The sequence below is a fragment of the Centropristis striata genome, chromosome 13, assembly GCF_030273125.1.
Source record: "Centropristis striata isolate RG_2023a ecotype Rhode Island chromosome 13, C.striata_1.0, whole genome shotgun sequence".
NCBI lineage: Eukaryota > Metazoa > Chordata > Actinopteri > Perciformes > Serranidae > Centropristis > Centropristis striata.
In genome coordinates, this window is record NC_081529.1 from 25,610,967 (window position 1) to 25,623,789 (window position 12,823).

The window sequence follows — 12,823 nt, forward strand, 5'->3', positions numbered from 1 at the left end:
TAAGACCCCCCCACCCCCCACCCCAATTACTGAACAATACATGGCAGATGATAATAATTTAGTTCCAACTGTCCCTGCTTCTGTTTAGATTCATCTTACTCAATTTTACAGGTTAGAACTGTGTTTTTTGAATGTGTAGGAATATTTTACAATATGACAGACTTATAAAATCTCCTTTAAAGGGTAACTTAAGACTTTGTTTTTGCTTAGTTGTTGAAGTTCTCACCTTGGTATAGTGATAAAATGCTCCTTTAGTGTGGTAAATGCATCCTGGCATCACTGTTACTTAACATCACGTTGTATATAGCACATATTCGTCAAATCACAAGAGACCTTTACTGCACATTGTATTCACTGTGCATAGCTTCACACAGATTCCAAGTGGTCTTACTAAAGAAGTGGGAAAGCATAATTGGCACACAGGCTTTACACATAATCTCCATATTTATTTGAGGAATAACACCTCACAGGCCTGACAATCTGGCACCCCAGATCCGCTCTCTCTCTGTGCTCTGGTCTCACAGTGGGTGATCACCAGGCTGAGCTGATTCGGCCTGAAAGACAGCGCTGTTTAATGAGCAATGGAGGCCGTGAGTGAGGAGACAACAGGTGGAGCGTCAGATTGATGCTCTGCAGCTGGGAATGGACCACTTTTCTTGCCAGCTGTCAGCCTGGATAATAATAATTAATAAAGTATGTTTGGAAAAGTGTTCATGCTACTGGGACAGTTGCCTATGACTTCATCAGCTGTTGGAAGGAATAAGTAAGATTTGCAAGATGTTTTTCATCTGGCTGTTGTTCAGAGACACCAGCATGGCAATTGTCCAGGTAAATATTGATATGTTTCTTATTCGCTGCCGTAAGCAGTAAGTAAGCTGCCAAGAAAGGTCTTGCATCCGATTTGAATCATGATCTGTAGTATTTGGTAAAGGCACTCTCAAAACTTGGCACGGTCCGACTCTGACTTCATTGCTCTAGGCACACCAAATATAGCGATTTTTTTCCAGTTGATGTGGCTTGGTTCAGTTATTGCTTTCAAAGTCCAGCGTTCTGCCTCGCTTTGTTGCTCTGCAATCAATCTTCTCTGTAAAGGACACTTTTTTTTTTTCCAAACAACTGCATTGTTTAATCAGCCGCAAAGCTAGAAACACAAGTGACTCTGTGGGATTCTTTACAAACACTGTGAGTCTTAATTAATTTATCATGTTAGTTTTTTCAAGGTCCCCGATGCAAGTTATTGTATAAAGCACTTACACGTCGGCCTTTTCCAGACTTCAGTCAGATGACTGCGTAGAAATCAGGCTCTCTGAATAATCTGCATCATATTAAAGGCTCAGATAGTGTCAATGAACACTAAGTCAAGTATGCAGCGACGCTCTCCAATATGAGTGTTATGGTACACTGTGGCCTGCTAATGGTGTGAATACTGGCACATTTTTTATAAGTAGATGCTAGTATGTTTGCTCCAAGTTTGGAAGCAGTTTCTATGGTAACAATGTCCTATCTTCACTTTCTCACTGACAATCTGTAGATTCACTCAACTGATTCACTGATTAAAAATGAAGTAACTCAAGCTTGCCATCAGCCATTGCACTGACAATCTGAAACATGCTGCACTCTTTAATCATGCCAGGACACATGTGCTTAGGCAAGCAAAGTTGTGCGCTCGCCAAAACTTAAACGCTATACACCATCTTGACAGAGCTGTTTAAAGGCTTTTAAGTTGAGATGCAGAGGTGCATTAGAGGTATTTTGGCAGCTTGCACGCTGTAAGTCAATAGCCATCAAAAGACGTTTTACTTTAATTATTTCCTCACAAAACTGACCTTTGATCCCCACAGCACAACAAACAAGGTCGCCAGCAGGTTGCAAAGGCTAGACATATGGCTCATGAAATTATTGATGAGTCAGACACCCTATCATTTACAACCTGTCATTCTCAGCTGGTCTTTAAAGCAGTCATTGTCTTATTGAATCAAGCTTGAATTTGTCAGTGCACACTCTCACAATGTCTGTCTCACAATGTCTCACAATAACAGGACCATGAAATGTCCAAAAAAAAGTATAGGAATTTAGTTTTAGTTTTCTGCCATATCTCAGCCAGCAAAGACAGAGAACTTCAATTTTAAAACAGATGCTGGGATTGTTGTGTGATAAAAGCCTTCTGTCACAACAGCTGCACAATGAGTCAAGAGGCTGTTATTGCAAGAAGTGGAAATGATCATTCACAGTCACGTGTTTGGCTTTGTTCTTCATTATGAATGAAAATGCTGCATGCCACAATGCAACTCTGATACAATAAGAAAAAAGAAAGTAAGTAACCCCTGGCAGGGTGCAGGCTACAATCAATAAGGGAGGATTTAAAATAACAATGATATGAAGTCGATAACCTAAAATGTATCAGTTCATTAGTACAAACTAAGGGTTTAAAATGAGCAGTTAATCCATAAAAGAAATGTTTCACAATAAAGAATGAATGGAAATAGATTTAAACTTCTTATTTAGCATGTTCATTCAAACTACAAAAGCCAGCTAGCAAAAACTAGCAGAAGGTGTTAAGTTATGGTATAAACTGTGTACTTTGACTTCACTAATGTTATCAAAAGCTCCATGAAAGCATGCAGTCCTTTGGCTCACACAGTGCATCAGTGTTGGCAGTAAAGCAGGCTGCACATGTGATGGGAGAATGCACTATGCAGAGGGTTGTAATTTTACTGAATTCCGATTTAATGGGATGCTGGAAAATGATTCATACATGTGCTGAGAGAGTGTGCTGCTGAATGCACTGCAGGGTTACAATCCAACTAAATGGGCATACGTTTAACCAAAAACCATGATCTAGTATTGCTTTTTTATGTATTAACTTTCTAGCTTAACTTCCCTTAGGAAATATTACCAGAAATGTACCAGAAATGTTCCAACCCTTTGCAACCCCAACACAAAAGAGTTGTCAAATATATCAATGCTCTGCCTCTGAGCTCTAGCTGCAACATGCTCACATACAGGATGTTGAACAGTTTCCAAGAGAACCATTCATGACAGTTGCCATAGCGGTCTTAAACAATGTATTTTTTCCCTCAGACCATCTGTACATTAAGCCGAATGAAGGTTTTTTTTTTCTCAAGTTGCTTTCAAAGGAAAAAGGGAAATAATGGCCATCCAAACAATGGTAATACTGTTAGTGGGGCCGAGGTTTCTCTATATCAATAATCAGCGGTTCACCAAGGTAACCTTGTTATGTGGGTCGGCTGGATATTCGTGGGGGTTGTCCATCAGCCATCAAGCACTCACAAGCATCGCAGCCTGCTCACTGTATGGCTTCTATAGGGCCGGCTCGATGGGAAGCAATCGGCTTTCTCAAATCATCCATCAGATGTTTGTACGACAATGCAGTTGTCTGTTGTCTGAGGGAAGATTAAGGGATGACCTTCACACTACATCAAAGTGTAGATGGACTGATCTTCTGATTGCTCTTGTCTTCCTGGCTTTCACTTCAGATGATTGTACACTTAAATGTGGTTTCAGTTGGTGAGGAGCAATTGGGTACAAAAATAGCTCCACAGTCAATCCCCTGAGTTTACAAGTAGTTTTAGTAATAACAGAAATAAAATGCTGTTAAGTAAAAGTAGTTTTATGCAGTGGGTTCCCTTTCTAGATCATCACTGCATAGTATTTTCCAGTTTGGTTGCATTATTGAACACTTGCTCTTTTTCCTTTATCATAGTTCCTTTTTCAGAGTAAATAGTTAGAAACAGTCTTCAGGCCAGAGGTGAGGTCAGAGGGGTTGCCACCACTGGTGCCCCACTACCAGGGTTAGAAGGCCATGCTGCAGGTGGCTTGTTAGTATCAGAACCTCTGTATGAGATTGTTAACAGTTCTTGTTGGAGAGTCAATGAAACAACCACAAAGAGACACAAAATGTTTTGTGTGTGTTCCGGGACTCATTGGATGTCATGCAGCAACTTTCTCTTAAAGTTCTCTATTTTCTGTTGAGAGAAAAAATAAGAGTCAACTCCAGATGCACCAAAAGTTCTTAACCATCCAAAAATGCTCTTAGCCAGGTGTTGAGAATGACGAATCCTTCTTGAACTTTTATCAGCATAAAAAACACCTAAAAGGAATATAATATTATATAATTTCCTGAAATCCTTTTTATGTTGTCTGGGTAAGAGTGCTCTCGACCGACTCTTACCTAAAGGAAGAGCAAACAAAAGCACATTGCTGAACCCCAGAAAACAATGGCTACGAACAAAATTAATAACTTTGTACAACCCTGATTCCAAAGAAGTTGGGACGCTGTGAAAAAACAGAATGAAAACAGAATGTAATAATTTGCAAATCCTTGCAACCTACATTCAATTGAGAAGCATTTGTTTTTTGTAAATATATAAACTCATTCTGAATTTGAAGCATTCCGTTTGTATTTATGTTTTATACAGTTTACCAACTTTTAAGAATCGCCAATTCAAAAGTTTTCAAACCCGCCCCTGTGCCAGATGTTGCAGGTTACCAAAGAAAAGTGCAGCAATTATAAGCTGTAATTGTGTAAAACCCAGCTATTTTCACTGCTCATTTGTACAGACAGATGCAGATGGAAAAGTCTAGTTATACAAACTAAAAAGTTAGTGTATTGTTTTTGACTTGAATGGATTGTGATTGACAGGCAGCCTTTCTAACATAATCCCCAAAAAACCTTAGCTGTTGTTTGACTGATTTATTTTGGAGACAAAGACACAGAAATGGGACACATACCTGGAAGCAGTGTGAGTGTTTACAAGCAGAAAAGCGAAGTGAAACGCCCCCTCCTGTTCCTTCTTTGCTCTCATGTTGTGCGTGAATTCATTTGAAACGGTGAGCAGTGTGAGCTCCTTATTTGGAGAGATGCATTACCGTTACTAACTGAATTAGAGGTCTCCAGAGTTGTTTTGTTTGCATTAGGAGTTGAATGAATGACTGAGAGGGTGGGCAAAATCGATCAGAGAAAGATCTTCCTGTGGTCCATGCAAGGTTGAACAATGAATTAACATTAAAAGGATTAAAAGCCGTTATAGGAGTATCACTTGAAATATTGAACATTTTTGCTATGCAGAGGCAGATTCATCATAGAAATATAGAAGGTTAAAACACTAAAGGTCGACACTTTTGCATGCTGGCAATGTTGAAGAGAAAAAACACATTTAGTGCTTCATATTTGCAGTAGATGTTTGCAGAAGTCATTAAACAGGTTAATTTCCTCACTACGTCATTAGTGCATCAGCTGTTTACAAGCACCGACTGGAGTTACTTAACATTCATAGGGAGGAGGGTCATGTTTTGATTACCATGATACAACTTTTTGCACCTATTGACCTCAAAGAATTTTGTCACAGTGAGATGAAAAGCACTTGGCTTCTACCTTGGCATGTGGGAGCAACTTTATTCACAGAGCATCTGTCATCTTTAAAAGCTGTTGGTTTGAATTTCATAATTGGTAGGAAACTAACTGCCTAATCATGCTGCATTACCAATCAGGGATCTAATCAGCTACACTATTTGTAACTGTGCTGAAATCCAATATAATTATCTAAACAAAAGATGTGCAGCTCGCAGCGAAACACAAGATACAAAGTCTGCTGAATAAAATGACTTTAATTTGATGAACTGACAGCTCACAGTCTTCAATATATTTCCTTATTTGGTGCATTTTGAGTACCTTGGACTTTGCAGACCTACTACTTGGGTTTTATATTTCCCCAAGGAACCAATTAATGTGATTGGTGTCCTGTCTTTTCAGTGAGCGAGATAGAGAGGGCGTGTATTGGATAGAGAGGGTTGGGTTGTGTGTGTTTTGCACATGTGTGCCCATTTGTGTGTCTTCCTCGATGGAGTGTCAGGACTTCCTTAAGGTAGTTGTCAGCCATTAAAATGATTGATAGTAAACAGAGTACTACACCATCTGATCATTTTTATGATCCTTAAGATATAACTAAACCCTAATCTATATTATACTATAAAAACAGCATCTCCACTCAAGATAATAAGCTACATCCAATAAATGAACAATACGTTGTCATCATGGCACATTGTCATCTTTGTTCATTCACACCTGACGGCATGTTCACGCTGATCCTGTTAGATTTAATTCACAAAAGCCTGTTTTATCCTTTAAGCAGGAGAGATCGGTGCCATTCAAACTCAAGTGTGCACAAAAAAAAATCTGCATAAAAATAGACGCCTCATACTCTCAGGTGCAGAGAACTCAAGTGACAGGACACTGTATTATGATACATCATTTCCCTATCAAGCTTCAGTATATTATGTGTTGGCCCTTTATTTCTCATAGCATCCTTTCTATGATTGATGAAGAGGAGTTGCAGTCTGGACTACACAGTGAATGAGACTAATTTTCATATCCAGTTATTCATTCATCATCTCTTTGTTTGCCTGAATACCACAGAAGGTAAATTCTTTGAGCAGTCACCAGATCACTCTTTGTTTTGATCCTTTCCTGGCATGATTTGGACCCAAGAAAATGAATAATAGACATAATCACACCTGTATTTGGAACCCACATAAGTATCTTAATGAGAGCTTAATATGACCTTTATAACTGCTCTGACTTTACAATTGACAACTTACTGCATGCTGTAGAATCCAGAGTCTGTTAATATATGAATATAAAAATAAATATATTCATTATTAATTCCCTCCTGTGTAACTATTAACAACTACACAGCTTTTATCTAGACTTAATTTATCTAATGCATGTTATATGATAAAATATTATGACAATATTATGGGGTTTTTTGGCAGTTAAACTTTGTATTAGAAGTATTAATGACAGTAGAAAACAATCAAGGCAGGTAATTAATCAGACAAGACAGTTTCCTTTATACGACATAGCAATTAATAATTAAGATGATTGAAACTAATATGACTAATAAAAAGAGTTCAGTTTCAGAAATAGATAAGAAGATGGGAGATGGTTTGTGCTGGATCTTTGTGTGCGGAGTATTGGTTTGTGCTGTGTACAATGCACAGAGGAAATATGTTGCATACTGGCCTCACAGAGCTCCTGCAGCCCTGCATATTGTGAACCAGCGATGTGTGCAGTGTATCTACAAACTGGTGTGAGTTTTAATGTAAAATGTCCCTCTGCCTGCCCCCCTTCTCTTGGTTTATAATGAAAAGGTGACCCACACACCATAAGGCACAGCACATTCTGCTGTGCTTATCATCATATGCATAACTTGATGTTCCAAAAAACATGAATTTGTTGAAGGGAGATCAGGGACGTCCCCTGACACACTAAAAACCCCGCTTCTGAAGTGACAGAACTGTTATGTATTGCCAGCTTTAATGGGCTCTCATGTACAGGATATTCATCAAGCAGAGCAGGTGCCTGCAGATACACTGCCATGGTGTTTTGCATCCCAGCATCTAATTACTTTGCAGAGAAGATGGCAAGGAAGAGACAGAGCAATGTTCAATACGCCTCACTCTGCCATTTCGTGATGCTTGTTTACTAAAGGGTTTCATCTATCATAAGGCAGCCAGCAGGTGGCTGGGGAAACTACACAGAAACGTTTCTGGCACTCTTGGGTGGATTAATTTTTGTGCACTCCTAAATTAATTATGACTGATTCACACCCTCGAGTGAATCCCTACATCTCTGGGTTGATCCCCACAATCTGTCAATGGCACAGTAGCTCTCTCCAACTTTACTGTCTCCAGCTCTTATCATGTGCATATATTCTTCTTAGCTCTGCGGGCTGCTGAGTTGTTGAGGAATATGTAAAAATCAGCATGTATGGCACTCATCTCATTTTCTTTCAAGCTGTAATCAGCATATAAGATGATAGTAAGTAGACGAAATGGAAGTACTGAGACATAATGGTTACACCTGCCATGTTTTCTTCTTCTTCTTGAAACACACAAGGAATCCAAAGGGCCATTGCTGCCACTTTCAATAAACTCCTCTTAGTAAACTCAAATACATTATTTCCTGAGATGAGACCAGGCCACAGCTGTGTGAACACAATCTGCAGTTAATGACTCATGAGCTGCTGAATCAAGGTGAAGTTTGCTAAGGTTTTTTATTTTATTTTATATTTTGCATGCTTTCTATGAGATATATAATCCTAATGAAGGTGCATCTTTGTTTTGCACTGGCGAAATGAAATGTGCAGGGCACCTGTATGCATTTTGGCACATTTTATTTTAAGGCTTATCTGCTAGTTACAGCCTTTATTAGATATTGGCAAACCCGACCAATTGCCTTCCTTTCCTGAATGTTAAGTTACTGTCAATAACATTTCCTTTTCATGTTTGATGTCCTGAGGCGCAACTGTGGCAGTGTCATTGATGGTCCTGTCCTTCACCACAAAGAACTCTGCACAAGAGTGGCCACTGCATACTGAATGCAGAGAAATGTAGATCCAAAGGAAGTACTGCAGCTCTAGTGTATTCATTACCATGTTTTAAAAACTAAAATAGTAAGTAATGTATAGCTTTGGGTGCTGCTACATCATTAAATAAACAAACCACTGAAGGTTACTCATTCTAATTTATGAGCAAAGTCCTTTATTATTAAACCTTTATATTATACTGCATCAGTTATGTTAAATGTTATAATTTGACATCTTTATTAATTGTTATATGAGATTTAAGTTTTAAGAGCACAATCATGGTTGATTTAATGGCATGTTTGGCTGTTAGTGATAACCGTAAATGCAGATGAATACAATCACTTCAACTGTGTATTTCCTGTTAATGCTTCAAAATAAAAGCCTGCTTGTGTTTTACCAGTTGAATGATTCTAATGTGAAGCAGCAACAGCTTCTTAATTCAACTCTGATACGTTAAGAGAGTGAGATAACATTGAAAACAGTATTGCTGGATTAAATTCATGCACCATTTCCTGTAAATCCCTTGTGCATGTGAAGGCAATTTGAATCCACCACTAACTGAAAACGAATGTATAGAGAATGTAAATACACTGAATGGCAATTTATATCCGTAAATATTAATAATACATGTTTGATTTAATAAAAATCTTTAGGATTATAACTTTAATGTACAATTGTATGTGTGATTTAATGTGACTTTAACTAAACTACAGTATATGGGCTTTTTCCTTTCAAACATGACATTATCTGCTCTATCCAATTCAGACATTTAGCACGTACTGAATAGGAAATTACTTTCTTTCCCCTTCCTTTCTTTTGTTTTCCCTCTGTGTCTTTACCATTCTTCACTACTGAATAAAAAGATCTCACTCTTCCTTTTATAAAACAGCTGAGTGTCACATGGGACTCTTGAGACCAAGGTGGTGCAACAGCTCTTGTAAAATGGCACAAACACACACACACACACACACACACACACACTAGTCACAGCACAGGAAGTGGCTGTTTGAATTTTTACGGTTGTTGAGAGCTGAGGAGCTCGAACTGAAATATGACATGCTGTCGTACCATATGTTTCACAGCTCTGTCTACAAACCCTGACTGGTCCCTTTGATTACACTTTACACACTGTTAACCATATAACCAGAGCATGGCTGCTGCAACATGCAGCACTCAAGCCTCAGTAACTTCTCCACAATAAGACATCCGTGGGAAAAACATATTTGCATTGCATGTGGAATGTTTGTGGGTTTTTTTGTTCTTCTTTTGATTTTTCCAGTAAACAGCATCCTTATCACAATAGGTGGCACCATTAAAGCTTATCACATACAAGGTAAAACACCCACATCCACAGTGATATATATTCTGACTCAGGATCAGCAATAAGAGACTATATGGGCTTTATAGTTGATAACCAGCAGCAAAATGGGGAGCTATAGTTTCAACTAGGCTCAATCAGGGGATGCCACAGTTACATGCAGTGTGTTTAGATTGAAGGTTTCCATTCTACACAACTGTTTGTGTCCACTAACAGTACAAAATTATCTAAAATCTTTCCCAATTCAGAGGAATGGGTTATATCACACTAACTTGGTAACAAAGAGTTTTAGATGCTTGAATTCAAGTCGTCCACAGTATAGAGCCGTGGAAATCTGTAATGTGCGCTGCCATTTCCATTTAGAAAGGTTGGTCACATTTCCAAAACCGCTGTCCCCCTAGGATATCTGTCTCTCTCAAACAGCAATTTATCGAATAGGGCAGCCTCGTCTTTTCCACTCCTCATCGTCATGAGAAGCTGTAATTCTCTCTCAGTATCCTCTGCACGATCTCTCTCTCTCTCTCTCTCTCTCTCTCTCTCTCTCTCTCTCCTCCACAAAGAACCAAGCTAAGGCAACTTGCATACAAAATAGCTGACTCAATCATCCAGCTGCATAATCAAGATAAGGGAGACGGGGACAGGAAAAGGGAGATGCGAAGGCTAATGCGAGAGACAGCTTTAGCAACAGCAGCAAAACTAAGATGTTTTGAAACAGTCATAACTCTCGACATTAAAAGTTGGAAGATAGTGATTCACACTGATGGTAAAGGCTAAGCTGAGGCTGATCTTTTGTATGAAATGACTGGAACGAGGGGCAACCACTGACAATTATGTCAATGCGTGCAGTACAGTGGCATGAAACAGATTGTTTAAGCTTCATATCTTAAATGCATTCCTGGCTTTAAATGTCACTAAGACAGTAACGTATTATTTAACCAGAACAGAGATGATACAGCACTCCTACACCTACGTCCATAGTGCAGCTGAGTGGAAAGCCAGAGAAGTAAATGGGCTTGTCATTTCTTTGGCTGTGGTGTGACCGCAAGTTTAGGATATATTAAACCTGGCATTGTTTCAGCATTTTTAAAACCCTATGCTACGGACTACATAGCCTCCCAATACTCCCACCTCCTTCCCCTGTCAGAGAATGCAGGGGTCTCTATTCAGAGCTGGTTAAACATCTCTAGAAATTAGGCTTATGCTGTTTAAAAAAAATATAGAAATCAATCCATATGAAGCCATGCGCCAATGAATTTAAAAAAACAAAACATGTCTAGCGTGTATAGTATGTATTTCCCAGACAGATGGCACAGACGCAGCAAAATCCTCAGCTAATCTGAGAGAGACTGCACAGGCTACTGTACTAAGTACAAGACTGTGTAATGACAACATAATAGGTTCAGGTCAAGCAGTACCCTGGTCATTTGTTATTTGTTGTAAATTGTCACAGTCAAACATTTTGTCATGACTTCATGCAGGGTTGTGTATGACATAAGCTTCATGAGCTTGTTATGTGCAGATTTGTGAAACTGACTCTAATTTTGTGACTGTGGTGTAGGCTGAGTGGGCCTAATGCTGTGTTAGAAAGGCTTATCATTTATTTATTTGAAGTAATAAATAGACACATTCACATTAGAATGAGTTCTCACTCAGATGTGAATTGGTTGATAGTTTGTTTGTGGAATAAAGTTCAGCCTTCCCTGGTTCAGTAAAGCGGCCAGGGAGCTGTCCGAGCAGGAGGTGCTACTGGAGGTTTGCAAAGTAGCTACTACTTCCCCCGGAGCAGGTGGAAGCTAATCTAATGTGTTATAAAATGCACAAGTAATCCATTCACTGAATGGAAAAACTTGAAAAGGAAACTTAAAAGACTATTTGCAACACATGAATCGCAGTCAAAGCGAAAAAGTCCCCCCATGTCCCGTTCACAGTACATGTCAGCGTGCAAAGACCTCGCAGAAACGAATGCAAAATGCACTGACTTCTGCGTGATGGTGCATAAGTTGAGCCGTGCATTTTGTCCTGTGTGTATGCTCTTAGTAACAGAAGAGTTCTACTGTTTTTTGTTCCGCACACAACAGCTGAGCAATACTAGGCTACTCAAACACTAACACTAGTATTCTGTAAAGGATTCAGTTTTACCGCTGCCTCTTGTGAATGCAAAAGACATAAAGTATATTATGCTGTCTGTAAAGTCTGCGATACTGAAGTGTAAAATCTAACAGCACTGGAACAGCTTACCTGCTTGACGATCGCGGAGCAAGAGCCTCTTCCCGATACAAAGCTGGCAGCTTACTGTATGTCACCACGAACACAAGACATTTTCAAAGAGACGGGAGAAATTTCTGTTAGATAATAATAAGAAAATATAAAATAAGAAAAGAATCCCAGGTTTCTGTTTTCGGGTTGAAGACGCGCAAAGCAGCAGCTGACTGCGTCAAGGGAGAGTCTCAAAGATCCATTTAGCGGTGAGTGATTTAATTCAGGGCTGAGCTCCTCTCACCGCTCGCCTTTATGTATGCTGAACAGACCCGGAGCCCTGCTTGGGTTTTTCTATTACACCGAGAGCTGGCACCGGCGTTTAACCACAATCACAGGAGGCGGGCAGGCAGGTAGGTATTACTGTATCAGTTGGGAAACTGCGGGGAATAAGTGCGAGAGGAGCGCGTGTTGATCCTCCGGTCTAGCCGAGGCAAAGTTTAAATCTCATAATAAGATTGTTTGTCACCGCGAGGCTATAAATGGTGGCAGGTTCATCACGGATGCCGGGAGGGTTATGGCAACTCCTCCAAGTGAAAATGCATGATAGCCGGTGTATTATGAACACTGAAAGGTTTCAAGTTAATGAAGACAGTCGGAGAGAAAAGTATCAGCTACGTCACATGAGCTTTAGGGATTGAACAGCCAATCTATGAGCAAACTTTTCCTCCCCTTTTTCATATTAGCTGCACCACCGTGCTGGAAATGGTCTTGAATTGCTCAATTTCACAGTCTGGTTGGGGGCATGTTTAATGTGGTATTGCATGAACGCAGATACATTTTTCCACACACAAAGATCCATTGGTCCTGCCAGCAGGGGGCCTCTTTAATAACCAAAATAAGTGCTTAATATGTCTATTTA

General features: G+C 39.5%; 1 protein-coding gene across 1 annotated transcript in view; it reads right to left on the reverse strand.

Annotated features, from left to right (window-relative positions):
• elfn1a (extracellular leucine-rich repeat and fibronectin type III domain containing 1a) overlaps positions 1–12,507 on the reverse strand; it is a 78,028-nt gene extending 65,521 nt beyond the window's left edge. The window contains exon 1 of the mRNA XM_059348710.1: positions 11,944–12,507. The gene's annotated coding sequence lies outside the window, so the exon portion shown is untranslated. The remainder of the gene's footprint in view (positions 1–11,943) is intronic.
• Between the last annotated feature and the right edge of the window lie 316 nt (positions 12,508–12,823).